The sequence below is a fragment of the Phalacrocorax carbo genome, chromosome 10 (assembly GCF_963921805.1).
Source record: "Phalacrocorax carbo chromosome 10, bPhaCar2.1, whole genome shotgun sequence".
Lineage (NCBI taxonomy): Eukaryota > Metazoa > Chordata > Aves > Suliformes > Phalacrocoracidae > Phalacrocorax > Phalacrocorax carbo.
This window is the reverse complement of record NC_087522.1, coordinates 2,164,247-2,191,444: the sequence shown is the minus strand read 5'-3', so window position 1 is coordinate 2,191,444 and position 27,198 is coordinate 2,164,247. Positions and strand designations below refer to the sequence as shown.

The window sequence follows — 27,198 nt, the reverse complement described above, 5'->3', positions numbered from 1 at the left end:
CAGTTCACCAAGGCTGCAAGCATGGTAGACACTACCCACGCTCTCTGCAGTCTCCATCCCCCCTGCAGAGACTTGCCATCTTAAGCTATTAGTTGAAAAACTGGCTTTGCAAATACTGTCATTCTGAAAGCACACTGTTACATGAGTAATCTGCAAATATCTGTACACATCAGGTCCTTTCAGTGACACAGGGTACTGTTCACTTCCATTTTGAATTCACCAAAATTCTGGCCTAGAAAACCACTTAAAGAGCTCCCTCCCCACCTGCAGCGTTACAGTTCTGATGGCCCTAGCACCAATGTGTTCACCACATGGTTTTGTTTCAGCGTAAGATCACAGTCCTGCCAAACGACGACATCGCTCGGCTGCTCCTCCTGCAATACCTGACCAGCATGTCCGAGCGAATGAAGACATACACTGCTGCTGACTGGAACATCACCTTCCAAAGTGAGCTGTACTTCCTGAGACCCGTCATCAATGAATCAACCCTCGCCCTCGTTGTGCTGCAGGATTACGACTCCTTAGTTGCTGTGTAAGTCTTCTGGGCATTGCTGGGATCTCTCTTCAGCCAGTAAACAGGGCAACTCATGGAGTCAGGTTGAAACCTGAAAGAGAGGTGATGTGCTGTCAGCCTGGATGGCTCTAGTCTGGGTATTTTTTACAGCTCTTACCCACACCTCAGTAATCTCAGAAGTTTGAGATGAAGTTACAGAGCCGAGCCATACCAAATCTAGGCCTTGGCCCGTGCTATTCGTACAATAGGGGTGGAGTATTAAGTCTCTCAGCAGAAATTGCCAGGTGAAGGAACTGGCTACAATATCTTGAAGAAGAGACTGTTCTTCTTGTCCAAGGCTCCAGTTAGAGGAAGTTACAAAGAGTCCGTCATCCCGTGTGTTTCACCTGCATCCTTTTTCCTGTCCACCCAGTGTTACTGCGCTTGATAACGCTTACAGATACATGACTGAGCCCTCTAGAAGAGATGTAGCACTCTGGATTGCACGGAACCTCCAGATCTTGAAAGGTAATGCTGGGAAGCCACACATTCCAGCTAATAGATTCTTCCAGGAAAGCTGGGGCTCAGCTGGTAGACTCCCAGGATGTATAAAACAACAGCAATACAGACTCATACACAAAGGCAAGCAACTAGTGCACTAGAGGGCTGTCCAAGTGGAAAAATGCTGTCTTTCCAATGCTACCTCACACCAGGATGCCCCGTTGATCTCTGGTGACTGTCCCAAGACACAGTGTATATTCCTGGAAACTGTAAAAGACAAAAGGATTAAGTGATACTTCTGGTATCTTGACCTGATCTGAGGATCCTAGTTTTTCTTTCTCCCTCTTTATTGCTATTTATTGCACATTGATTTTACTTTCTTAAGGTACAAAGTGTCATTTTCTTTTGAAAAAAAGCAAACCCCATCCAGTCCAGCACCCTGTATCCAGCACTAGTCAGGAGCAATGTTTAGGGAGGAGTAAAGGAACCCAACCAGCATAATCTCATATTTCCCTTTTACTTTTCACCGGTTTCCAAGTGATCTGTGGCTCAGAGTCTTCTTGAGCTAGAAGTAACACTGCAATATATCAGTAAATAGGCAGCTATTCTTTTCAGTCAGTGGGGATATGAGTTTTCCACTTCTCTGCAATGTCTGTATTGTTAAAAAAGAAGGACCGCTGTGGTGGGTAATTCCCTGAGAGTCACTGCGTCTTTTTCCCACTTAGATGGTCAAACTGAGTCCACTACTGAATGGATACAAGCCACCTGGAAATCCTTCTTCCACGATATAGCCCTCCGGGAAGTCAGAGCAACCAACAACAACTTTGACCCTGTATGTATGACCTCTACACTAAGTGCACATGGGTAAGTGGGGCTTTCAGAAATGTTTATCCTACAGTAGAGAGCATTAAAGGATTTAATTTCAAGATTTGTAATAGAATATCTTCCCACTTCTAGGCAGTAACACTAAATCCAGAAATAATAGTATGTTTTCAATGAACAGAACGCTGAAAGAAGCTCCAATTTCAAATGGGTACCCGTAGCCAGTCCAAACAAAAATGTATGTCAGCATTTTGAAAGTCTTCCCGGTGCTGCAACAGCTTTGCCTGGGATGTGAGAAATAACTTCAGGACATAAGCAAGCCTCTACAAATCATGACCCATACGTACACAATTTGCAAAAAGTGTGAAAATTGTGAAAAAAATATTTCAGCTAGGTCTAGTGAAGAGGGGGTAGGCTCATCTTCGGTGGCTGACATCAGTATTTCCTAGGCCAAAATTCTGGATGTGCTGAGCATCGACCAGCTGGTGGAATATGCTCTGACCTCCGATGCGCTGGTCAATGTGACCACAATGCAGGATGTCCTGAGTGCCCTGAGGGGTGAAAATCCCCAAATCTCAGAGCCTAAGATGAGCAAATTCCTGATGAAGTTCAATCTGGCTCTGACACAGGTATTGTAACTTCGTTATAAATATTTTTCCCCTTTAAAAAGGTGGGGATTCTCAGGGATTTCATGTGTGAGAAAGTCCTGCTCACGGCGCCAGGTAAAGCAAGGATGCGTGTGAAAGGGAGTCATCGTCCCCCTCACCGTGCCACCCCCAAAGAGCTCCCATGTAACAGACATTTCCACCCCCCACAGGAAGGCATGGCGGGCATCAGAAATGGTGAAGTAAGGAGGGAAATGCTGACAACGCTCTTCACGGACCTTTCCAAGCACTTTTATAAATTTGCTGATCTTGACTATGAATTCTGGTTCCTGGAGAACCTAAGATTCCTCTTGCCCAGCATAAACACAGATCTGCTAGAGTTAATCCCCGGAGACCTCAGCTTCCCAGCCTACACGGCCATGTGAGTACCACGCGCTGAGGAGCGCTGCCTGCCAGACTCCAGCTGCAGGAAACCTCTGGCAGGGGAAGCAGCGCACGATTTAGCATTTTCTTTCCCAGCGCAACTAAGCGCTAGCATTTCACGTGGATTTAAAAAAAAAACAAACAAAAGAGTCTCAACTTGATTTTTGCAGTAAAGGAGATTCAGGCGTCGTTTTCCACATACACATGTACTGTGTTTTGCTCTACTTTGGTACCTTCACATACCCTCCACCCCTTTTGTTCCCAGCTCCGGGACGGTTGTATGCCAACTCTCCCACACCTTATAAAGCCTGTGCCTTTTGCACGTCTTGTTATTACCCTTATTGCTGTAATGTAGTACAGCTGAGGCAAGACTTACACTAAATATTATCATAAATAATTTTATTAATTTATTTATTACAAGTCTTTACAGTCTCAGGCTGATGATATCTTATTTCTTGACCCTTAAAGTGTGCGAGGCCTAGACAACGTCTTTCCTGAGCTTCCACAAAACACATCCTATGCTATCTACCTCTTCATCAAAAGAATCCTGGAATCACAACTTACTTTTTCAGGTACTGGTCTGCTTTTGGGCATCCTCCATGGCATATTTGAATTGTAGCTGTCACATCTCTGCTAATATTTCTGCCAACTCCCTGTCCCTCCTTGGTTCAGAGAGGAATTAACTCACAGGAGCAAGTACAGCATAAGGAGGCTGCCCGGCAGCCCTTCAGTCATTGGGCTTCCCAGGGCAGAGTTCTGAAACATCAAATATTGATTGCAGCTTATAGCCAAGAAACCAAACCACTTGGCCATCTGTTCTCTTCCACGATGCCTCAGCACCACGGCTCTGCCAGCAACAGCCTACCAGGAACCCCCCGGTAGCTGCCAGAACCGCAGGGCAAACAGCAGCTCCCCGTGCCCGAACGAGCCCCACAGCACTCGGGGATCCCCAGCCCTGCCTGTCACCCACAGCTCCCCAGAGCCCCCTGCTTGCCGAATCCCCCAGTGTCTGCAGCCGCTCGGGACTGAGGGGCAGCACGGGTCGCAGGCCTGGTTTTCAGCCACATTGTGGTGCACTGAGAAAAAAGATCGGTTACCACGGTGTACTGACAGGCTCCTTGTACTTTCTCAGAAAAGGTATTTCCTGGCACGTATGACAGCAGCCGAAGTTTCCTGGAACTTCTCTTCTACAGATTTTTACATTTTGCTCCTTACAGCGACCTCACTGACTTCTACAAGGACTTTAATGGGGTAAGGACACACATAGCTCTGACAGCACAAAATTTATAAACAGTTTATGGAAATTTTGGGGCTGTCTTTCGGTCCTGGTATGATTTCAGTGAGTCAAAAACATTACCTGATATTTTTTATTATAACCTTCAGACATAACCCTACAGATTATAATCCTCTTACCCATATTTCTGCCAACACTGACACTCCGAGACTGGAAACCAAGACAAACCCACAACTATTTAGGAATCTCACAAAGAGCCTTTTCTTACAAGGTTTCCACACTCAGACAGCTCTGTAAAAGGTATCAAAAGTTTCAAATGTTTTTCACAAGCTGAACTTCCAGGAGGTATTCTCCTCCTCCGTAACTATCCCCAAGGGAAGATCCTTGCCAAAGAAATCAGGAGGGCTTCCTCCAGACTTTCAGTGTTAAATGCAGTTCATGATTCTTCCATGCATTTTCTATAAGTGTAACAACCAAGCAGGGGCACCCCTTAGCCCAGCGCTTTCCTCTCCTCTGCAGAACTCATTGCCACACAGGGTTTTAATACTGCAGTAGAGTAAGTTATGTGATTAGCAATGGGAATAGAAGGGCTATTACGTTAGTTAACTAGAAGAGCTGATGATTAGCATTACCTGTTACTCTGTTAGGACATAATATGGTTTTCATCCGCCCAGGCAAGGGAAGGCCCTCGCTTGGTGCTGTGTAGCACGGTGGGGATGCTCAGGTGGCTTTAGGGCTCTGAGGAGTCATTACCAGTCAGAAACATAAACAATGAACTATGTACATGGCTGAGAACTGTAACGAGTGGATGAGCAAACGGCCTTCTAAGTCTGTATTCCTTCTGCTGTGTTTTCCTCATTAGTATGAAGTTCTTGACCTTCTGTCTGCCAGACAAATAGGAGCGATGGTGGTTCTCACAAATGCTTTTAAGAGGGAGCGCCTGACTGTCCAGATTTTGCTGGAGATGGAGAAACGCTCCTTTGAGGAGCTGACTGAATTCATAAAGGAGCTGAATGCTGCAGCAGAGGAGGTACAGTAAAAGTTCCCCCCGCCAGAGAACAGCATCCCGTTACAAGTCTCAGAAATACTAAAAACGCCACAATGGAGACAAACTCTCCTTCTTACGGTAATATAAGCCCTGGGCTCTGAACTGCTAGGTTAGAGCTCACGTGCCTGGGCTTCACAGAGGAGGATCCAGACAGAGTGGTTATCCTTATGCATGTTATGGGCTATACTGCAGACACCTTATGCATTTAAAAAGGTTGCTTATTTTCTCTCAAAATTTTTACTTAGTACCTTGGTTTCCCTCACAACTCATCCCTTACAGAAGAGGAATAACAATCTTCATTAGCTAAGGCTGTGGTCAAACAGCTTTTCTACTGGAAAATGTAGAGCAAAGTTATTATTGCAGGGAATTAATGAAATAATCTTGTTCAGCTCCAAAATTCATTGCTCCAGTGTTACACTGTATTGCACTACTGTTCATACATGCTAAAAAACTGGTCGTTTTCCCGAAAACTGTGCACCATGTGATGGGGAGAAGAGGAAGACTCTCTTGCCACTAGGCAGTTCAATCTACCTGTGGAAAGCAGTAATTGCTAAAATCGCTTTTTGTGGGCTGGTTGTGATTCCAGAGGGATCTCACTGTCCTTCCTGACCCCCGGATCCGTGAGCTGCTCTTCGATTTTCTTTTTAAATCTTCACCGCTCAGCACTTTTACAGCCAATGAATACGCCTCCTGGTTTGGTTCGGAGCTGCGGCTCTTCCTGCCAGCTATGAATGCCAACTATCTGCAGCTCCTGCCTCTGGATATTGACTGCCAGTCTCATCAAAACCTGTGAGTCATGAGCAGCCAGCTTCCCTAAGGGTGGCCAGGCTCTCGCTACCCCATGAAACCAATAGGGCCGCTTTTCCCAGAGTATCTGGCATCTTACTGCTTTTAGTGTACTGAGATTCACAACAGCTTTACATTAGCCAAAACCACTCGTCAGATTAGTACAGAATGCCTGAGTATAACTTCATTTTATTTTCCAAGCGGTTACCAAGGGAACAAGGAGGAAAAGGAACACTTTGCTTTAGATCAAATTAAACATTTCAGTTTTACTGATGCTCGTACTTTCAGCTCATGTTTCGTACGCACCTAAGTTTTCCCTCCCAAAGGGAAAGTGCTCTCTGCAGATGTGTGGCCCAAGCCCTACTCTTGCTCTTGTGTTGATGCAGCGTGCAAGCAATGGACAGAGCGTACGAGCATTACACAGATGACCAGAGACTCTCCATCTACCGCAGAATACACAACTTTCTGGAGACCTACCGTAACACTCAAGGTAAGCAGAGACACACTACTCAAGAGCTTCTCTTCTTCTCCTGTTGTAGAATTTAACCTTTGTGCTTGGCAAATAATTCCTGGGTTGCAGTCTTCTAACCCAAACACTATACACAAGCAGAGTGTTTTAACTGCAGAAAGGGAATTGTGTAGATCTTCTGTGAAGTCCACTGGGATCTTGTTATTGCAGTTCATTTTACGTGTTAACTCCCGAGATGCTACAGGGATAGACAGTGGCATAAAAGTCCTACCACAAATTGGACAGGCAACAGACAACAAGATGCTTTCTGATGCACCGTGCTTGCTCCCCGCACTCTAGCAATCTGCTGAATCCAGCTGAGGCGGATCCGATGTTCCTCCCGTCCCACCACGAGACAGGCTTTGTTTCCAGGCTAACCAACAGCTCAGGAAACTGCTGACTGGTTCAATGGCTGTGGGCTTTTCTGCATTTCAGGTGTCACCTGTTCCCTGAACGCAAACAGCAGCACATGGATCGCTGCCAACTATGGCTCCTTCAGTGCCCATGCCACTCTGCGCGAGTTCTCTTCACTCAATCCAAATTTCGATGGGGTAGGTCATGTACTGAAGCTTGCTGTGTCTGAGCATTGTCGGCTCCTACATAAACATAGCTGATCTGTGACTTCTTGCCACAGCACTGGCGGTGATCCCTGTTATAAATATACAGGAGTTTCTCTGTTCCTTTCCAGATGTCAGCTCTGGAAAAGCTGTCACCAGCTCAGCTGGCACAACTGACGCTGGAAACAGGGGCTCTGGCAGATGAAACAAGCATGATCACCATCATGGACAACCTACACACGCCATCAGATCTTGCTAAGTTCTTTGCCACGCTGAACGACATGGCATCGGTAACTTCCCTTATCGTGCTCCAAAGCTTCTCCACCCAAACACTGCAGCTGCTTGAATCAGTGCTCGCTGACGTCTCATACTCAAAGCCCAGCCCTGACCAGAGAAAAGAAGGGCTTATCCTACAGCCTCACTCAGAGGGAAACCTGCCTGAGACAAGGCTACAGGTCAAATCCTTGGATAGCTATTCCTAAAAGGCCTGGGGTTGTAGCAATCTTCTCGTTTTCTGTCCGGACACCAAGCCATTCTCCCTCCAAGGGCCTACGCTGAGCCATGGCAGGATGAGGTGGGAAGTATCACTATAGCTGAGTATAGCTCAGGAAAAACAGACCTAAAACAAGCACTATGCTCTCTTTCCAAGAGCTCCCTGCTTGGGTCCTTCACTCGACGCTACCAACCCGGTCACCTTTACAGTGACTTCCCATGCATGAAGGGAGAGATATGAAATAACCCTGAACACTATCTTAAATTGGGGAAGGCTCAGCATGATAAATTACATGTCAACTATACTGAAAAGGTGTTGTGTGATTGCAGGTGGAGCTTCAGAGCAGCGACCTTGCCCATGTCCTCCTAAGAAATGCCTTGCATAAAATAGCTCCTAGCTTTCCCAAAATGAAAGCTGGTGGCTTTGCTGACTGGTTTCAAGACACTCTACAAAACGTGTTGCACGCAGTGAATGAGATGGTTGTTGCAGAGATACCTGTCAATATTTCATGTGTCTCCTATCAGCAAATGTGAGTCATCCATTCCCTACACATTTATCTTAACTGAGTATTTCTATCTACTTACGCTGTATACGACTTTCTGGCAATGCATTCACATATTCCCAAAGCAAAGCGTAATTGTCCTGCTGAAAAGCAGAAGTAACCGCAGCAAAACACTCAGCATTTTCAGGCTTGCATGCAAAATACACCAAAACTCAATGAGTTTTTAATTAAAGCAGCTTTAGCAATTCTGTGACCTTCACCTTAAGTGACTGCACCAAGTACGGACCATACTTTTTTTAAAATAAAAATGGCCTTATCACATAGGCAGGCTACATTCAGTCTGATCTGAAGATACTTTACAGTCACTTCTTAAGAACCTCTTTGATAAGGCCTTGCAATAATGATGAAAGCTGTTGAAATATTTCTAATGGAGAAGTCTCTGTTACTGGAAAATTCTGATTTGATTAAATTAAAATACTTCCCATGACCATCCTGGCGTTCCCTCCTGCAGGTTGAAGGGTTTCAACAAAATCTATGCTGGCATCCCCACAGAAAACATTCCCCACGTTTTTGGATTCTGTAAAACCTTCTTGACATCAAAAGTGAAATCAGGTAATGGCATAAAAAACCCTTAATTTCGGAATGTCCTTTGAAAGCTTCCCAGCACGCTCTCAGCTTGCGAAGCAGCAGAAATTCCTGTAGTAATGCCCGAGATGCTCTTAATGCCACGAAAGGGAAAGGAAGCGTATACTTATATTGCTGCTCCAACACTAGGGCCTTTTCCTCTTACTGATAGGATTCTCACAGCTCCTCCTGTATTTTGGATGGCTCGCTAACAAGTTTAACCATTGCCAGCCACAACATTAGGTCACCCAACACTGTTGAAGATAAACAAGCCCAAATGTAGACAACAGCATAAAAAATGTTATTACTTAATAATGAAGATTCTGGTCTCTCTCATACCAATGCAAATGCAAATTCTGCTATCTGCAAAGGTTGAGCGGGAGCTTGCAGGGGTGACTCGGGTTTCCAGTCAGAAGGTCAGGGAGGAACATGTAGTCCCCAGCATTCCCAGTGTTGTTATTTTTCCAGGTGTTGCATGCGGCAGTGCAACCCAAAGTACTCGGAACTGGCTGGATATAAATCTTGGAAATTTTAGCAAATATGCTGAGTATCGGGACTTAGTGACTTGGAACAAACACTTTGTGGGAGTAAGTATTTTTAATTTGTTTTTTTTCACTAGCATTCACTGTGAGAACATGGCAGTATTCCACCATCACACACACTACTTTGCCAGCATTTGCCATGCCTTTATGCGCCACGCAGCAAGGGAGATGATGGGTCACTTTCCTTAAAAAATACTCTGGCATTAACATCCAATTATCACAAACATTTTTACTGCTTTTCACTGGCTAGTGGCACTTGCAGAGCTACAGTAATATTCAGAGATGGGATACTCCACATGCTGATGGAAAAAGGACTTTACAACTCCTGTGGATATTCCAGCCTTGCAGATTTGTCCTGAGTCTTCCTGGAAGCATTTACAAATCACTCTCACATGCTTAAAAAGGTTGCCGTCTGCTTTGTGTCCCTTTCCACAGATGGATATCTTGGACAAGTTATCCCCACCACAACTAGCGTCCCTGACGCTTTCATCTGACGCCATTAATGAGGAAGAGGAGATGTGTCAGATCCTTGCAAAACTACACAACAAACCGTCAGAGGAAATCTATCAGTATTTAGACCAGTTCAACCAAGAGGCAGCCCAGGTAGGGGTATTAACAGTGCGTGTCCAGCATAAGCCCATGCAGTGGGGACTTCAGTTACCCAGAACCTTAAAGACACGCTCAAATAAGGTTTCTGAGCTTTGTCTCCACTGCAACAAAGCACACCGCGTACATCAGCCATCATCATGGCTGTCTGGCCTGAAGTATTCAAACGTCAGCGCCCAAGACTTAACGGCTGGGCGATACTCTAGTGCACGCTCACGGCAACACTGAGGCTGTCCCAAGCAGAACTACTGAACCTCATGATCTGCGGCCCTGTGGAGGAAGCTCATCCTCACAGCCACTTCCCACCCGAGACATGCATCTGCCTGTGCCTGAGTGGTCGCAAGAGGCCAGCGTGCTGACGGTGCCTCCAGCGAGCCCGGGAGTCACTCAGCAACACCCGCCCAGGCTCTGACACCTATCCCTTGGCGTTGGCCGCCTATTTGGCAGGTTCACAGGACACCCCTAGGACACATCTTCCCTTCTCTGGGCCTCGCTTAGAGTCATTTTCTACAGTGCTGTTCCCTGTGGCTTTGCACTGGGGTCTCTTTTTAATCCTGCGTTCTCACCAATGCTCGTTACTTCTCTCTTTCAGCTGGCAATAACCACTATTAAGAATAACAATGTGAGGAAAAAGATGCTCACCCAGTTCACAGGAGACGTTGAGGCAGGATTTCCAGCTTTCAGCCCTGCTGAGTGGACTCGTTTGCTTGCAAGACTCGCTCTGCTGCTGCCAAGCGCTGGCAAGGAGGACATCAAACTCTTCCTATCCCACATTTCTGGCTGTGACAGTTTCAGAGCTCTGTAAGCACACAAGGGAAGCGTCCTCTTTACTGTGCGCAAAACAAAAGGGGATTGTCAGGAGAGAGCAAGGAATTGCCAGGGCAGCACTGTGCTAAAGAACATCTGTGCAAGAGAGTATCATTTACAGAAATGCTCCATCAGGCAAACAAAATAGTCAGGGTCAGATCTTCCTTCCTTTGAGTAAAACTGTGCAAAAGCAAATAAAAATGTTTGCTAATACAGTACAAAGTCAATCATAATTTCTATTAAATAGATTTTACCTATTTGTAAAATGGTGCAACTAGGAGCAGTAAGATGAAAAAATATCAGTTAGGAGGAGGTGAGAGGAAATATCATGTTTAACAAAACAGATTAAGCTGAGAAACAGACTCCAAAGGGCAGCACTGGAAGGAAGCAGCACGGACAGTCACATCTGGGCCACGCAAGGCGGGGAAGACCATGCTGCCAACAACAGTCCTGCTCTGACCCAGGAAAGATGCAGGAAAACAAACAGCAAGGTTGAGCCCATAACAGACATTTCCAGTCTGGTCCTGAATTTCCCTTTTCTGGCACAACTTTATTCTCATGCACCGGCATGGCACAGCTCTGCTTTCTGCATCTGTATGGGACTTCTGTACCTATAGCGAATGGTTCAGATCTCGCAGTTTGTATTGGCTATTCAGAAAACACACTGAAATGAACCTGGCAACACAAGCAGTGAGGCTAATTACCCGTTTCATGAGCTGTTGAGGGGGTTAAGGGATTCATGAAGCACAATAAGAGATCACTAGGGGAGGCTGTACTACCACAGTCTCTAAAGACTTCTGACAACAGCCTAGACAAACATCTGCACAGAGCTAATCCCGCGCTGGGGCACAGATCTTTCAAACACCCTTGGCAGTCCAGTCTCACATACAGGTCACAGTCAGTAAGAAATTAAGCAATGTGCCATTTCAGAACAAGGAAGCTTTCCCTTCCTCTTCCCCTCTTTCATTTCACAAAACCCTGTTCATGCTGGAGTAACGTCTCTCCCATCTATAGCTGCATGGCACTAGCTGGAAAGCAGTAACTACACCCTTCCCGTGTGATTTCCCTCCACAGTGTGTCCTCCTTGAGCCAGGCATACACGTCCCTGTCGCCCATGAATCAGCAAGGCATCTACAGCGCTTTCCTGACCTTCCTTGAAAGCCAACACACCGTGACAGGTAACATGGGCCAAGATCTAAACCAGGTTATCAACGTCCCCGTGCATTCTGGCAAACCATGAGGGAAGGCGAGTGACGCTCTCTTGTTCTCCTGTGCCGCAGGCTCGGCGTGTGCTTTGGGACAGGAAACAAGTGCGGACTGGCTGCAGAAGAACTTGGGGGCATTTGCAGCCAACGCTTGTTACGAAGATTTCACCAGATTAATGACAGATTTCAGTGGGGTTAGTTCATTTTCTGACTCAGGCCTGAGAGCTTTGCGTTGCCCAGGTCCTGCTCTGCTACAGCTCTTTGCACGCACAAGGCTGGGCGCACTCCTAGATGATCTAATCCAGTAAATAGACATTACTCCAGCCATAGCAGAACTCTCCTCCCCAGCGCGGGGAATCCAGCCAACTCTATGGCTTAGGTCTCCGCCTGTTAGCAGTATTTGACTTCCCTGATCACGTTCCATTGATTTTGCAGTTCAATGTAAGAGACAACCTCACCGCAACCCAGCTCGCCCATGTATTTTTTGACCCTGGAGTCCTGGATGATACCAGCATGGTTGAAACCCTCCTGGTCTCCCTGGAGAGCAGGCCCGCTCTGGACATCTCTGCCTTTGTCGCTGAGTTTGTGGCCACTGCTTCTCAGGTGAGATACCAACCCTTGCACGGGGATGTTGTTGAACTGAGAGAACAGTGTCTTGCAGAAACAACTGGGCTTCAGCCCATATGGACCTAGTGAACATCTTCCCAGAGCTGGTTCCCCTGCCAAATGTTTTATTATACCCAGACCTACACATTTGCTACAGCAAGAGCTGGGAAACAGCTTCTGGTCACAGCTGATTTGTGTCCTTACTTGCTTTGCAGCAAGGCTTACCATCCCTGGCAAACCTGCAAGTCCGAGATGCCATGTTCAGTGCAATCTTTCGCAAACTCCGAGGCCAGTTCCCTACTTTCAGCTTCTCCCAGTACAAGGACTGGTTCCAGAACAAGCTCAGCTTGTGGCTGGGCAGCATAAATGCCTCTGCCCTTGCAGCTATCCCAAGGAACATACCTTGTAGAATATACCAAATTATGTGAGTACTCCATTGCCTGCAGTCGCTTCAACGTTTCTTTTCACTTCAGCTTTTGCACATAGCAAGAGAATTCCCACTGCCCTGCTTGATCCTGTCTGAATACAAAAACAAAGTTATATCGGGGCTCTTAAAAGCCCAGGCTCACCCTTCCTTCCCATTTTCACTCCCAACAGCTTCATTCTCTCACAGCTCCAGTTTCTGACCACTGCAGTGTCATCTCTATCCAACTACAAATTTGGTATAATGATGCTTCTTTAACAATGCAAATTCATCTAAAGAAAGAAGTTTGGTTACCACTGAGAAAACAGGCCATAGACCACAGAGTTCTCATGTGCGACCACGTTACAAACTTCTGGTGACTTCAGTCATCAAAACTAAGGCTTTACTGCTCTAATGAACCTCCTGCTTTCCCTTCTCTCGCAGAATGAGTGGCTTGGAAGGCAGCTTTCAACAGATGTCGCCCGCTAGCCACAAGGACGTTTACAGCTTTGCAAAGAGCTACCTGTCTGCCAAGGCTTCTCAAGGAGGTATGCTGAAGGTATCCCGAAGGTACCCCACACACTCTCCCTCCTGTAACTTCCCTGCATCTATGTCAGAAGCTGTGAGATATTCACAAAATTACGGGATGCTGGGCACATACCCAATAAAAAGCAAATCCAGTTAAATTTGGAAGATGCTTTTTGCCCTACAGCTTATGACAGCGAGCAGGGGAACAAAAGTGTCTGCAGAAGCAACTGCGTTTCTCTTTAAGGCCAGGACAAGCCCTTGTGTAAATCATTGCCCCTTGCTGCAGCAGCAGCTCACCGGCAGAGATCTGGACCATCGCTGGTACCTCTCCGGCTGCCACTACCACTATAGCTGAGAATCTCCCAAATTTAACATTCTGATCCCTACACCTTCGCAAAAAGGTACGGGAATGCCATTTCCTTACCAGGTGTACATTACACGTCTAAAGGTACACATCGGGCATTAGCCACTTCAGTGCTGCGGATATCACTGAGGGATTTAGGCACCTAGATGTTTCGGGCAACTCCTTTATCAGCACAGCCATACTATTCCCAGAGCAGAACCGCAGGACTGGGCTGCTGGTTACATCGCCCTTGAATTATGCTTTGTTTAAAAGGTGTCCCATGCATCGAGAACACCAGGGGAAGCTTGGGTTGGCTACAAACAAATCTGGGCTCCTTCAGCTCCTTGGCTACGTACAGCGACCTGACTGACATGAATGCAGACTTCAGCACTGTAAGTAATTCTGCAAGACGGAGCCCAGTGCGAGGCCCGAATCCTGCTCTGCAGCCTTTCACAGCCGGCAAATACTTGCTGCCATAGGGCAAGGCCAGTAATTTTAACATTTGGTTTTGCAGGTTGATGCCGTGGCAGGACTCAGCCCGGAGCAACTGGCAGCTTACACGCTGGCTGGTGGTGTCCTGCGTGACATGGACAAAGCAGGCAAGGTCTTCAGCTCCCTGAGCTCTCGCACCATTGGGGATTTCATGGATGCATTCAACGCAGCTGCAAAACAGGTACAACTTCGCCTCCTGTTCAAGAGGTTGGAATATAACAGTTTACACATGAAGTGCACATTGAGGTGGGAGCTGAGGTTCCAGGTGTAGGAAGAGGCCACAACTCTTAACTAGTCTGGGTCCCATCCTGGGAGGGAGGCGGACTCTATGCAATACTGCCACTCTTTAACCCAGTATGAATTTCAGTGTTGTCACAAAGACTAACAAGTCTCAGGGAAAGAATGAAGGAGTCATTGTATTACGGTCTCCTCGATTGGGCAGTAAGAGCCCTGTATCCTTCACCACCTACAGCCACCAGCATCCTCAGGGGATCCCCCAGAAGCCTCTACCCATAAGCCTCATGCTGGAGACCAGCAGGATGTGCGCACGCACGCCTAACGGCCCAGGAAGAGGCCAGCCCTGGACGCACGGTCTCCGCAGTCCCACGCGCACACAAGCAGACAAACCACCAAAACGGCACACGCAGCAGCAATCTTTGCATTTGCAAATTAAAATAATTACACCTGCTTGTCTTAAGATGAGTCTCCAGTAGGGTCCTCTCAGAACTATAGTGTACTTCTTGGCCCTCAGTTTGACTCCTTTTTACCAGTCCCACCTTTAATATTAACTGCACTGCACACTTTTAGTGATGTCTTTTTCCTTTGGTTGAAGCGTAATCTACCTCGGCTTCCTCGTGGTGACATGAGACGATTCATCCTGGGGCAGATCTTCTGTCACTTAAGCACAGTATTTGAGCTCTTCTCTACTGAGGACTATGTCACCTGGTTTGGAGGAAGGCTTGACCTCTTCCTGAGCAGCCTCAATGCACAGAACCTCGGCTTCTTACCCAGTGACATGACATGCGACTCTCTTGCAGCCATGTAGGTATCAAGTCTGTTATCATTTCAGTGGCACGCTAAGACACGCTTATGCGCAGTAAGAATACTTCTCCCTTTGCCTGTAAAGATGGAAGCCCAACCACTGGGTGGGGAGAACAGCTTCCACTATCCCAAATGGCCAGTGCCAAACCCTGCTTCACTCCCATATACCTGCAAATCCACAGAAAACCAACCAAAGAGCCTAACCTCCTGAAGAAGCAGTTTTGGTCACACTAAATCTCCTGAAGAGCAGTTTTGGTCACACTCTGATTGAAGTGTCTGTCCCCTGGCATCAAGGGAATGGAAGCATCCCCTAATCGCAGCCCACACAGCTCTCCGCTCACTGGAAGAGAGCTCTGGGGGTTCTGTCCCAGTGGCTGTGGATCGCTTGGTTGCGGCTGGCTTACCCCGACTATCCATGTCCTGCAGAGTGAAGATCCTGAACGAACACAAAGCCCAAGGGCCCTATGAGAATCCAGAGCACATCTACTCCTTCATAAAGAGAGTTCTTCACTTCCAGCTGCAGAACTCAGGTAACAAAAGTCTGGGCCTGCTCATCTCCAGGTATTCAGGAACACAGAAAGGTGGAAAGATTCAGCCACCTCGTAAAACATCCTTGATTTCAGGTGACATGCAGACCTGCTCCTTCTGTGGGAAAAGAGTCATTTTATCATTTTAGCAATCTGACGGTTAAGTGTCTAACCAATGCGAGGCCTTTAGGGTCCCCTCGAGTCAGTAAACAGAGAAGTGTCTCTACCTTTGGATAAGCTGCTTCCCTGGAAGACAAATGAGCTGAATCTCCTGCTAATACCCAGCAGAGTCCTCCCTCGCTCCTCAGCCTGCTGCTTAGCCCTTCAGCTCACAGTGGTCAGAGAAAAAGGTACCATCCTCCTCTTTGGAGGTCTGAATCCTTCCTCAGGCAGCACAGAGAGCTGAGGTGAAAAAGCAGAAGCTGTATCAAGAATGAGGCTAGAACACACTGACATCGCAGGAATCTGGCAACCCCAGTATGCTCAAAGGCTAAATGATTCCCCCACCTCCTGGCTGGTAGCGTTTGGATCCCACAGGGAGCTTGCAACATGAACTATAATATAGATTTCACTGCCAATGGGGACTGACAGTATTACATGCCTCAGCAATCCAGAGAAAGAAAGGATGCATCTTCTGAGCTTTGCTTTTCCTTTTGTAGGCTCCGCCTGCACGCAGAGCACTGCAGCAGACAGAGAATGGCTGCTCCGGTATTTTGGTTTATTCACTGCTTTTGGATCCTACTCAGATTTTGCAACACTGAAGAGCAACTTCCATGGGGTACGGGCTAGATACAAAATGTCTGGCACTTTATTCTTAGCCATGAAACAAGCTGACGGGAACAGAGTTCAACTGGACTAGTTTGTTATTTGTGTTGCTCATTTTCTCCTATGGGCTTCCATTTTTTCCTCATTAAGTTTATTCTTGTTAAGTTATAATGCTAAAACAGTGTCAAAAGCACAGCCTCTAGGAGATAACCATCTACCAGGAGAAATACATTCTGTAGGAAGACAAGGATTTCAATGACAAGCTCCTTATGGCGGTGGCTGATAAGACACAGGAAGAGCAGATACTAGATGACACTGGTCTGCTGAGACCGTTCTCACAAATCACCTGTCTAGCAGCAGAGAACAGCTATTATTAAATTTAATCCCAGTAAACGCTGTGCACTGCTTGTTGTACGAAACCCTGTCCAGAGAGGAGTTGATGTTCCTTATATGCCAAAGCTCAGGTGGGCTGAGAGAGATGAGCAGGGAGGGAACACTGTGGGCTTGGTCTCCGGGCCTCACTTTATGCTCCCTCTTCTTCAGCATGACTCCCTAGACCTATTCTCAGCTGAGGCACTGGCCCAGCTGACTGTTCAGAGCAAGACCATCTACAGCTCCTCGGCCATCCAGATGGTCCTGGAGGTAATTGGGAACAAGGACGAGCCTCTCCAGTACCTCAGTGCCTTCCTAGAAAACTTCAACACTTTTGCCCTGAAGGTAAGTAACCCAAGTGCCTGTGATAACCGAGTCCTGGGGAGCAGGAGAGGTCACAGGTGAACTTTCAGACTTCCAACTCTGGGACTCTCATGGCCAGACATAATGTAAATCTGGAAGATGAGCCCAAAAGGAGTTCCTCCTGCTCCAGTATGATCTTGGTCTCAGTCCAACCCTTACTCTGGCTTAACCTCTGTGCATAGACCAGCGTAAAAAGTTCCTCCTCTGAGGGAGTTTGGGCAGCGCATCCACCACTCCAACCTAAAGCCAGGATGTAAACAGCAAGAGCTTCTCTACAGCTGACCTGTGGTAGTCTGACAGCTTCTGAGAGGCTCTGGACCAGGCCCCTAAAATTCTTAACATCCATTAAAACATTTGCGTATGAGCGAGCGAGAGACTCTGCTCTTGCCCTGGTCCTGCTGGGCTGAGGCTGTTCGTGCAAGTTAACAATAAGCCAAGCTGAGAAGCCCGAGCGTGCCCCAGCCTCGCTTTATACACAGCGTGACCACCCTGTTGACTGCCGTAACAAAAGCAGTGGCTGTGGGAGCGTAAGGGAAAGGAAATTCAAGCACCTGGCCTGCTTTGCTGTCCAACTCTGCTGACAAAAGAAAACCTGAACTGCCAAGGTCAACTCCCCACCAAGGACACAGTCAGGTCATATTTCCAACTTTTGTTGTTAAACAGGAGAGGAAGGAAGGGGAGGAGAGCAGCAAAGAGGAGAAATTGTGGTTATTTTGGCAATTTTTCCTTCACCACTTTTTCTACTTAACTTCAATATTCAAGGCTTTCTAACAGCTCTGCTCATCACCTGCTTCAATTTCTTCCTCCTTCCTCAGAGCTCTGATTTCTTAGGAAGCACTAAAGTTCAAGAAACGATGCTAATGATGTCAGCTGAGATCATCTTCCCACAAATTACTGACATGTCCCTGGAAGACACAGCTATGTGGCTGCACAGACTGCGCATTCTGCTGCCCTGTGTGAACGCGACAGTGCTGGAGCTGCTGCCCCGCAGCCTGCCGTGCCCATACTACCGAGCTTTGTAAGTGCCTGCCTGCAGGGCTGCAGCTCCTTTGGCTTTGTGTTGCTGCAAGGGCAGTCGCTCTTGCACCTCTAGTTATCGATCAGGCAAGCGCTGCTTTTTACCTTCATATTTGTCATTGGCTACACCCAAAATCGGTCAACAACTCTGCTCTAAAGGGGGTATTTTCTTGTAGATGGGTACCAAATATTAATCTTTATTCTCAAGCACACCATAAATCATATGGCCCAGCAGAAAACAAAACTGATGTCCCACATGCTATAGGCCAACTACTGGCATCTGCCACCTCTGGTTTGTCAGCACTGAGTTCTCCTCACCCCACTACACTCATCTCTGCTGCTTTACCCACGTGGAAATCATCTGTTACACGGTTTGTTCCCCAGCGTCGCAGCAATTGATGGAGTCTACCCGGTGTTGTCAGCAAGGAAGAAACACGATGTGTACGAGTTTCAGAAGGCCTATTTGACAGCCCAGTTCACAAACTCGGGTAAGGTGCCTACACATAAGTTCCCAGCAAAGCACTAGTATTTGCATGGAGCATCTTTCATATTCCATTTACACCTAATGATCATACATCTTCCCAACACTGAGACTCAGTCTGTTCTGCTGTTGTGGGAAGTTCACGGCAACGCTGTGAAAGAGGAAGGGAAATCACTTCTCCTTTGGAAGCTACAGGGAATACTGATGTGAGGAGGTATGATACTATAGAATGAACAGGGTACAGGCAGAGAAATAGGATTTCCATTTGGTGTAACCATTTCCCCAGTCTGGAAGTGAATCAGGGGGCAGATCAGACCCTGCACTTGCAATAGGAAGAAGATCAGCCATTCTTCTGTTAGCAGATATTTAGTCATTCACATGAAGGATGCCTAGATGCCTCCTTCAGCGTATGTTGTGGCTTTTAACTCTCTGCATCTGCTTTGGTTACAGGATCAGCGTGTCAGGAGGGAACAACTGGGACCAAAGACTGGTTGCAAAAGAATCTGGGAGAGATCTGTTCAGTGGCCAAACTAAGTGAACTTCAAACCTTTTATCCAGACATCGCTGGAGTAAGTTTTACTAGTCTATGCACTGAACAACAGTAAAATTAGCACCAGCTTCCAAGCAAAACAGAGAGCTTCCTGGGCTTTGCATTTACAATAATCACTAAGGGCAAGATGCAGGTGATTCCTCACCCAGCGGCTGCACCCCTTAAAGCAGCAGTCAGCTTGGGTTTGTGTGGGAGAGATTACTAGATATGACCCATGTGCAGCATCAGGGGTTGAAATACACATTCCAGCTGCTTGCCTCTCTCTTCACAGCCTCTCTTTGATGAAAGATATTGTTGTCACGGGTTATCAGAACCTACGCTAAGAATCTAGGATATGTCTGAAATATAGAGGCATATTCTGTTAGGAGTGGTGAGGGGAACTTCTTTTAAATCATCTTTAAAATCAAACTGGCTTAAAGGTCACTGTAAAATTGCTCGTGTGGGTATTGCTTTTCCTAATTCCTCCAGTGAATGACTCTTCAAAATACTCTTTGTCTTCAAAAATACCAGAAGTTATTTGCTCAGGTCTACTAAAATACCAGACACATTCTAGTATTCTGAGTTTAGTCTAATCAGTAGCAACAGGTTGCTCATCCTGAGGACACACGGAATTAATCTTTCGAGCTGCCTACATTATGATACCAAGCTGTAACTAGAATATTGTAAATGAGGCATCAAGAAAAGATGTGACAAAGGGCAAGCAGTAAGACCAACAGGAACTGAATCCTGCTAGACTAATATTTGTTTGGGATATATGTCTTTAAATATTATTATAATGCTGGTTTCACAGCAAAGACAGAAATTGTATTAATGAAATAATTCAAGTACAGCTTGAAAAATCCAACAATTCAGCTGTCTTGTGAAACACAAAGATTTTCCCTTCATATGATGTTCTGAAAAAAACCAAAATCCTGCACAGCTGTAAAACATGCCTTAGATAATGTTTTAACTTCAGTCTGTAAGCCAGTGCTAGTACCTATTAAATTGATGACTTTGATTAAAGAACTTGTGTGACACTACCCATCCAATCATCAATAAAAATAATGTTGAACAACCAACCCACTTGATATGTTTCATATTGTTTCAGACAATCTTATTATAGTACTTAAACTAAGCTGATAAAGTAAGTAGTGGTACAAATAGACTAGTTGCTACTGGTTGAACTAAACTAAAAAGCCTGGTACCCCACAACACGAACCGGCTCGCTAACTCCTTACAGAGATATTGAAAGCCCACCCCGTTACCGTATGCCAGGCAGACACACTGAGCTTTTGTAAGGGTCAAGAAAACTTTCCATTCTAACACTTGAATGACATCTTAAGCACCAACATTATCAAAATTCACAACAACTCCCCTTTTACTTGGAGTCAAAAGATATGCATACTGTTCTATACCGAACGCCGTAGCCTCCCACACCCGCAGCATCTGAGCAACTCGAATCTTGAACAATACCACTTGTCTGCGTTAACGTTTGCCGTCTGCACCACAGCAGCTCGATCCAGTATCCCCATTCATTCTGCACCCGAAGCTCTGGAAGGAGAAACGCTGACGTGCGTGTCTTGCAGACACTCACTCTGCTGAGCAAGTTCCCTGCCAAATGCTGCCACGTTACAAATCCTTCTTCTTCACCACAGAAAGCGACCTCTCTCTGCCTTTGAACATATGCTACAGCAAACAAGAAACTTCTTTCAAGGCCGTGGGGAGAGGCTTCTGGTCTATGAACAAAGCCTCACAAAGGCTTAAAAAATGGAGACTCTACCATTGCTTTGATGTCGTTTCCTATTCTCTTACGACCTACCTCATTCTGTGAGGAGCGATGCTGTATCAGAACGCATGATCTGAAACCCAGCAGGCTTTGGGGAGAGCCTTGCCTCACCTAACCTCCTCAGCATCGCACGCTCGATAACTGTTTAGCAACGACCGCTTTGCTCTCAAATACAGTGCTGCAAGTCTTTAGGTGCAAATTTTTTGGAGCAGCACCTTTCCCCCCTCGGCAAAACAAACAGTTTTAAATGAGGAGAAAGAAAATACAGTATTGTTAGTTCAATACCACTTCTACAGAATCACATTTCAGAACAAGGTTGCCTTTTAGCTGGGTAGACAACTGCCTGGTGATGCCCCACACCTTCACCTCGCTGAAGAAGACATTGCATTTACACCACCATTACACAGCTCAGCTTCCTGCTGATTTTTATTTAAATTCCCAGAGAGCAGACAACACTGCCTGGGCTAACACAGGGGGCCAGAAGCCCTGGAACAAAAACCTAGCACGCAGGGAGAGAGAGATACATTCCATTTTACACACAATTGAACTAAGCACCAATTACAAGCCAGCCTTACACAACGCCCTTCAACCTGGTAATTATTTGGCAGCTTCCTTTAGGGTCTTCCCTTAGGAATCAGGTAACATCCTATGAACAGTCAGAGCCAAGTCATCCCTGCCAAAGGGATTAGTGTGGAAAAGACAGCAATGAAAAAAAACAGTCAAGACAGAGCAGGGGAAAGTGGGAGGAAAAAAGAAATGGAAGTGATGAGGTGGAGGAGAAAGGGCTCTTGCAGATGGATGTTGCACACAGGAGACAGTGGAAGCTGAAGAGCCAAAAGAAGATTCCTTGGCAGACCTCAAATCAACAAGTGTTAGCTAACCACAGGTTTTCAGGCAGCTTTATCAGACTCTCCTAAAAGCTCAAAAGGTACAGATTATATTTAAATGAATTTACTAACTAAACACTTCACCAGCAAGGAACTCCTGCTGATATGTAACTGCCCATTTCCGGGGGATACCTGACATTCTCCCCTGGAAGGATCTTTACACAAAATGGAAGGGTTTTTCACCCTCATCCTCCTAACAGATGTGGCACCAGACTATTTCCACCTCACTTTTTCATAAGGAAATCTTGTTACGCCCCGGCACACTCTAATTTTTGTCTCCTTCTCAAAGAGCACTGACCACAAACACCTGCAGTACCACAAAGACATTGTCTCTCCCTGACTGTCTGGCAGAGGACTTTGCTTTAGATACACCAACAAACATGGCCCTTGGACAACTCTTTTACATGTGTTTCTTCTTAGTTTAAAGTTCCTGATCTCGATACCCCAGAAGAGATGGCACAGCTGACCATTAACTCAACGCTGACCAGCCTGGAAGACACACTCTCAATCCTGGCAATACTTCAGTGCGGATCATATAACACAGTCGACAGATACATGAGCCAGTTTAATATCTGTGCTCGCCAGGTCAGTCCTAACTGATGCCAAGTATCCTCCACCTCCCATGACACCGCACTGGGGGAGGGAAGATAAATACTAGACAACTTCATAAGGAGGGATCTCAGCAAGGGGCAAGGTAGCGATCAAGAAAATAGACCTAAACCCTGGATAGGGACAGGTAACTAAAAAGATAGAATCATTAAGGTTGGAAAAGACCTCTAGGATCATCAAGTCCAACCACCAACCCAACACCCCCGGCCTCCTAAACCGTGTCCCCAGGTGCCACGGCTACATGTCTTTTGAACCCCCCCAGGGGCGGTGACTCCCCCACCTCTCTGGGCAGCCTGTGCCAGGGCCTGACTGCTCTGGCACTAAAGACATTTTCCCTCATCTCCAACCTAAACCTCCCCTGACGCAGCCTGAGGCCGTTCCCTCTCGTCCCGTCACTGGTGACTTGGGAGCAGAGACCGACCCCCCCCTCACTCCAGCCCCTCTCAGGCAGCTGCAGAGAGCGAGAAGGGCTCCCCTCAGCCCCCCCTTCTCCAGGCTAAACCCCCCCAGCCGCCCCCCAGCCGCCCCCCAGCACACTTGTGCTCCAGACCCTGCCCCAGCCCCGCTGCCCTTCTCTGGACACGCTCCAGCCCCTCAAGGCCCTTCTTGTCCCGAGGGGCCCAAACCTGAGCCCAGCACTCGAGGTGGGGCCTCCCCAGTGCCGAGCACAGGGGCCCCATCCCTGCTCGGCTCCTGCTGGGCCAAAATATTTAATTTTGTTACAATAATGCTGCAGACGTTTCCTCAACAGCCTCTTCTGATTTCAATGCTTATCCAGAACCTCAAGTCATATTGGTGGTTTCACTCTTCTTTATACCACAGGTAAATCTGACCTCATTACCCAGCATGCTGGTTAGAGATGCGATACTGAAGACAGTACTACTAAAGTTAAGACCTGAACTCCAAAAATTCTCCAGTGAAAGCTGGGCAACATGGTTCCAGAAGCAGCTGCCCCTGTTGCTGTCTGGTATGAACAAAACCTATCTGGGATGGCTGGGGACCAACGTCTCTTGTGATTCCTATCAAGCAATGTGAGTTTACCAGGACCCTTATGGTTATGACAGTTAAATTCTAGTGTTTCAGCTGAGTCCTCCACACGCTGGATTTCTAAGACAGAAGGACTGAGCTATGACTCCCTTACTCTTCCGTTTATTAGCCAAAATCAAACACAGAACCACTAGGTGGGAATCACGTGGAGATCCTCCAGGTTGCTTAATTTGCTTGTCACTGTTGGAAAGCTGTGAGCAAGTCCCGTATATTCTAAAACATTATTCTGTTCATATACATGGAAATATTCATTAACCTTTTCTGTGAAGTCCAGCTAAGAGATGTGACAGCCTCAGGGACCACCCAGGCCACGCAGAAGATTGGAAACAATGGGTCAACTTCCTCAAAACTCCAAACAAATGCAGTTCCTTTCTGAAAAGGTCCTCTTTTATTTCCCAGAGTCAAAGGATTCAACATCGCTTATGAGTCCCTTTCACCTTCCAACAAAATTGACGTATATGACAGCTACATTAAAACCTACCTGAGCCAACAATCACACTCAACAGGTAACAGCACCAAAGTAGAATAATTCTAAGGCCCAAAGGATGGGGAGTGTTCACAGAGTTTGTTTCCAGCCTACAAAATACCAGTCATGGGTTCCTACCTTCAACGAGCTGTCCATGTGGCTGGAGCCGACCTCACTGAGCAGGAATAGAGCAGGTCCAGACTTGATTTAAAGTCTCCTTGGAGCTGGTCCTGTCCATGAGTCCTACTCGCACTGCATGGGGACATTTCCAAGAGTGGAAATTAGCTCCGATATAGTCTCTTAATTCAACAAATAATCTAAAACAGTCAACACCCCCAGGAATGGTGTCCTACCGACATGCCTTTCATTAGCATCATCATGGCTGCCCTGAAGGGACATGGGTTGTCTTAGTTGGTAACACTGCCTTGCCATTAGACCTGTAGTGTTTTTCCTCTTTCTAGGGATTGCCTGCGACACCCAAAGAGGAATGAGAAAATGGATTGACATAAATCTTGGGAAATTCATAGAACAATCCTCCATGCAAGATCTTGTTCGCTTCAATGCCAGATTTAAGGTATTGAGCTGAAAGCCTGTACAGAGTGATTGGCAATGCCATAGATCATTCTTGGTATCAACGTGTTGTACTGGGCTTCAGCGGAATTCAAATATCCTACACAAAGGCCAATTCACAGCCCAAGATGACATCAGATTCGCCTCCAACTACCCCATCATGGCCACTAACACATTCACAGGCCTTAATCCAGAAATGGACATAACACATCATAAAATTGAGCACTGCTGCGAGCTCTGCCTTGGAGACACAACCACCTCCGCAGAGAGCAGGGTCAGGTTCTTGCACAGCCCCACCTGCACTTGCCTGGGAACAGCCAACACGATCCAAGCGTTGCTGTACAGCTCAAAAGTCTCTATTATGTAACTACTGAGTAAGCAACTCCGCATAGTTTCGGATGAATGTACCTAATTTTTCTATTATTATTTTTTCCATATAGGAACTAAGTGCTCAGAGCCTGAAAGATTTGCTGGGACCCTATTCTGGGTTTCATCTTGAAGGAGGATATTCACAACAGCCATCAGCAGGTGAGTGAAAGAGGACTTAGGAGTTACCATCAAGTTTTCCCTTGTACTGACACCTTTATATTTATAGAATCAAGAATAGAATCATAGAATCATTAAGGTTGGAAAAGACCTCTAGGATCATCAAGTCCAACTGCCAGCCCAACACCCCTAGGCCCCCTAAACCATGGCCCCAGGTGCCACGGCTACACGTCTTTTGAACCCCCCCAGGGACGGTGACTCCCCCACCTCTCTGGGCAGCCTGTGCCAAGGCCTGACCGCTCTGGCACTAAAGACATTTTCCCTCACACCCAACCTAAACCTCCCCTGACGCAGCCTGAGGCCGTTCCCTCTCATCCCGTCACTGGTGACTTGGGAGCAGAGACCGACCCCCCCTCACTCCAGCCCCTCTCAGGCAGCTGCAGAGAGCAAGAAGGGCTCCCCTCAGCCCCCCTCTTCTCCAGGCTAAACCCCCCCAGCCCCCCCAGCCGCCCCCCAGCACACTTGTGCTCCAGACCCTGCCCCAGCCCCGCTGCCCTTCTCTGGACACGCTCCAGCCCCTCAAGGCCCTTCTTGTCCTGAGGGGCCCAAACCTGAGCCCAGCATTCGAGGTGGGGCCTCCCCAGGGCCGAGCACAGGGGCCCCATCCCTGCCCGGCCCCTGCTGGCCACACCAGTGCTGACACAAGCCCGGGGGCTGGTGGCCTCCTTGGCCACCTGGGCACTGCTGGCTCATGCCCAGCCAGCAATTTTTTTTAGAATGCAAACAAATTGCAAAAGGCTCATATCTGCATAGCAAAAGTATACAAAAAGGTTATTCCTCCTCTGCCTGATGGCAGATTCTCCCCCACTGTATAGAAAATAATAGCTTATTGCATGAAGGGAATGACATGCCCGATTTTGCAGCGGGACCTCCTGGCATGCACTCTGCCGTAAGCTCAGTATCGCCGCACAGGATACCACATGCAGGGTCAGTTGGAAAGTCACACCGGGTCACACTTAGTTCGCCGCGAAGGAGCGGCAGCACTGTTGCCCACAGCCTGTTCCCCAGTGCTTTGCACAACCTAATTGTAACCGACTTTGCAGACGACTTTCACTCCTTCCCTTGGGAGTCTACTCCACTAGCAAAGCATTTCCAAATGGGCTTATGGGAAAGCTATCAGGAGGTGGAACGGTTATTCCAGACCCTTGAACAGATCATTGTCTCTGTGGACAATCTCTGTGGATTCAGAACTGATCAGGTGCCTCAATATTTATTTCAGCACCTCCTGTAACTGGAAGAGCAAAAACATATATGAAAAACCACACGTTTCAGACTTTTCACTTTGTTCTCCCCCTCTGGCTACTACACGCTGTTTTGTAAGATTATATCCCACCTCTAAATGATAAGTTATTCTGGAGAAACAGAGAAAGCCACACAATACTTCAATCAACAAGGGAGTTTACTGTCTTCAGAGCTCATCGCTTCTTAAGAATAATCTAGCGGTGCAATTGCAGGATGTTAAGGTCATATAGAAATCAGCAGAGTCTGGTACATTTGTCAGTAAAGTATGCTGTCTGGAGCCCCGTCTTCACACCCTGAACAGCTTTTTGAAGCTGCAAGGACAAAACCCAACAGTGCTTTCAGGACCCGGCCCTAGGTGCTACCTTGCAGCCTCCCTACCGCTATGCCTGGAGTCACACGCAGCTCCGCACGCCGCACTCATCGCTTTCCACCCAGGTGCCTCAGGGCACTTCTGCAAACAGTGCAAAGGCTTTTTTTGTTGTTGTTCTTCAATAAAGCTCCCGTTAATGTGCATTAGGCTGCATTCTGCAAGAGCCCAAACTGGCCAGGCTTTCCCACTGGCACGGGGGAATCCCCACGCCGGGTCTGCCATCAAGAAGCTGCCAAGTTCCCAACCTGACAGCACTACAGCCTTACCAGCAGCCTTGAAAGACTGTTACACCACTTTCTCCACGGCTTCTTGCGTAAATAAAAGTGTTTCCTTCACAGAACTAACACTTCCTCAGGCTGAGCTTTGAACCTCTAACACACAACACATCCCGCTGACTCTCCCGCGCATCTCCGCCCCGCCTTCCTTTCCGGCAGTGTGGCATGACCCCTTTT

The 27,198-nt window shown here is 47.1% G+C and overlaps 1 protein-coding gene across 2 annotated transcripts in view; it reads right to left on the bottom strand.

The window, feature by feature from the left end:
• Nucleotides 1–27,158, bottom strand: part of MSLN (mesothelin) — a 79,106-nt gene extending 51,948 nt beyond the window's left edge. The window contains exons 1-4 of one of the 2 annotated variants that reach the window (XM_064461402.1): nt 27,013–27,158; nt 24,157–24,270; nt 10,387–10,543; nt 440–605 (exon numbers count right to left, since the gene is read on the bottom strand). The gene's annotated coding sequence lies outside the window, so the exon portion shown is untranslated. The remainder of the gene's footprint in view (nt 1–439; nt 606–10,386; nt 10,544–24,156; nt 24,271–27,012) is intronic. The other variant, XM_064461401.1, reaches the window with a different exon arrangement.
• Nucleotides 27,159–27,198: the final 40 nt, after the last annotated feature.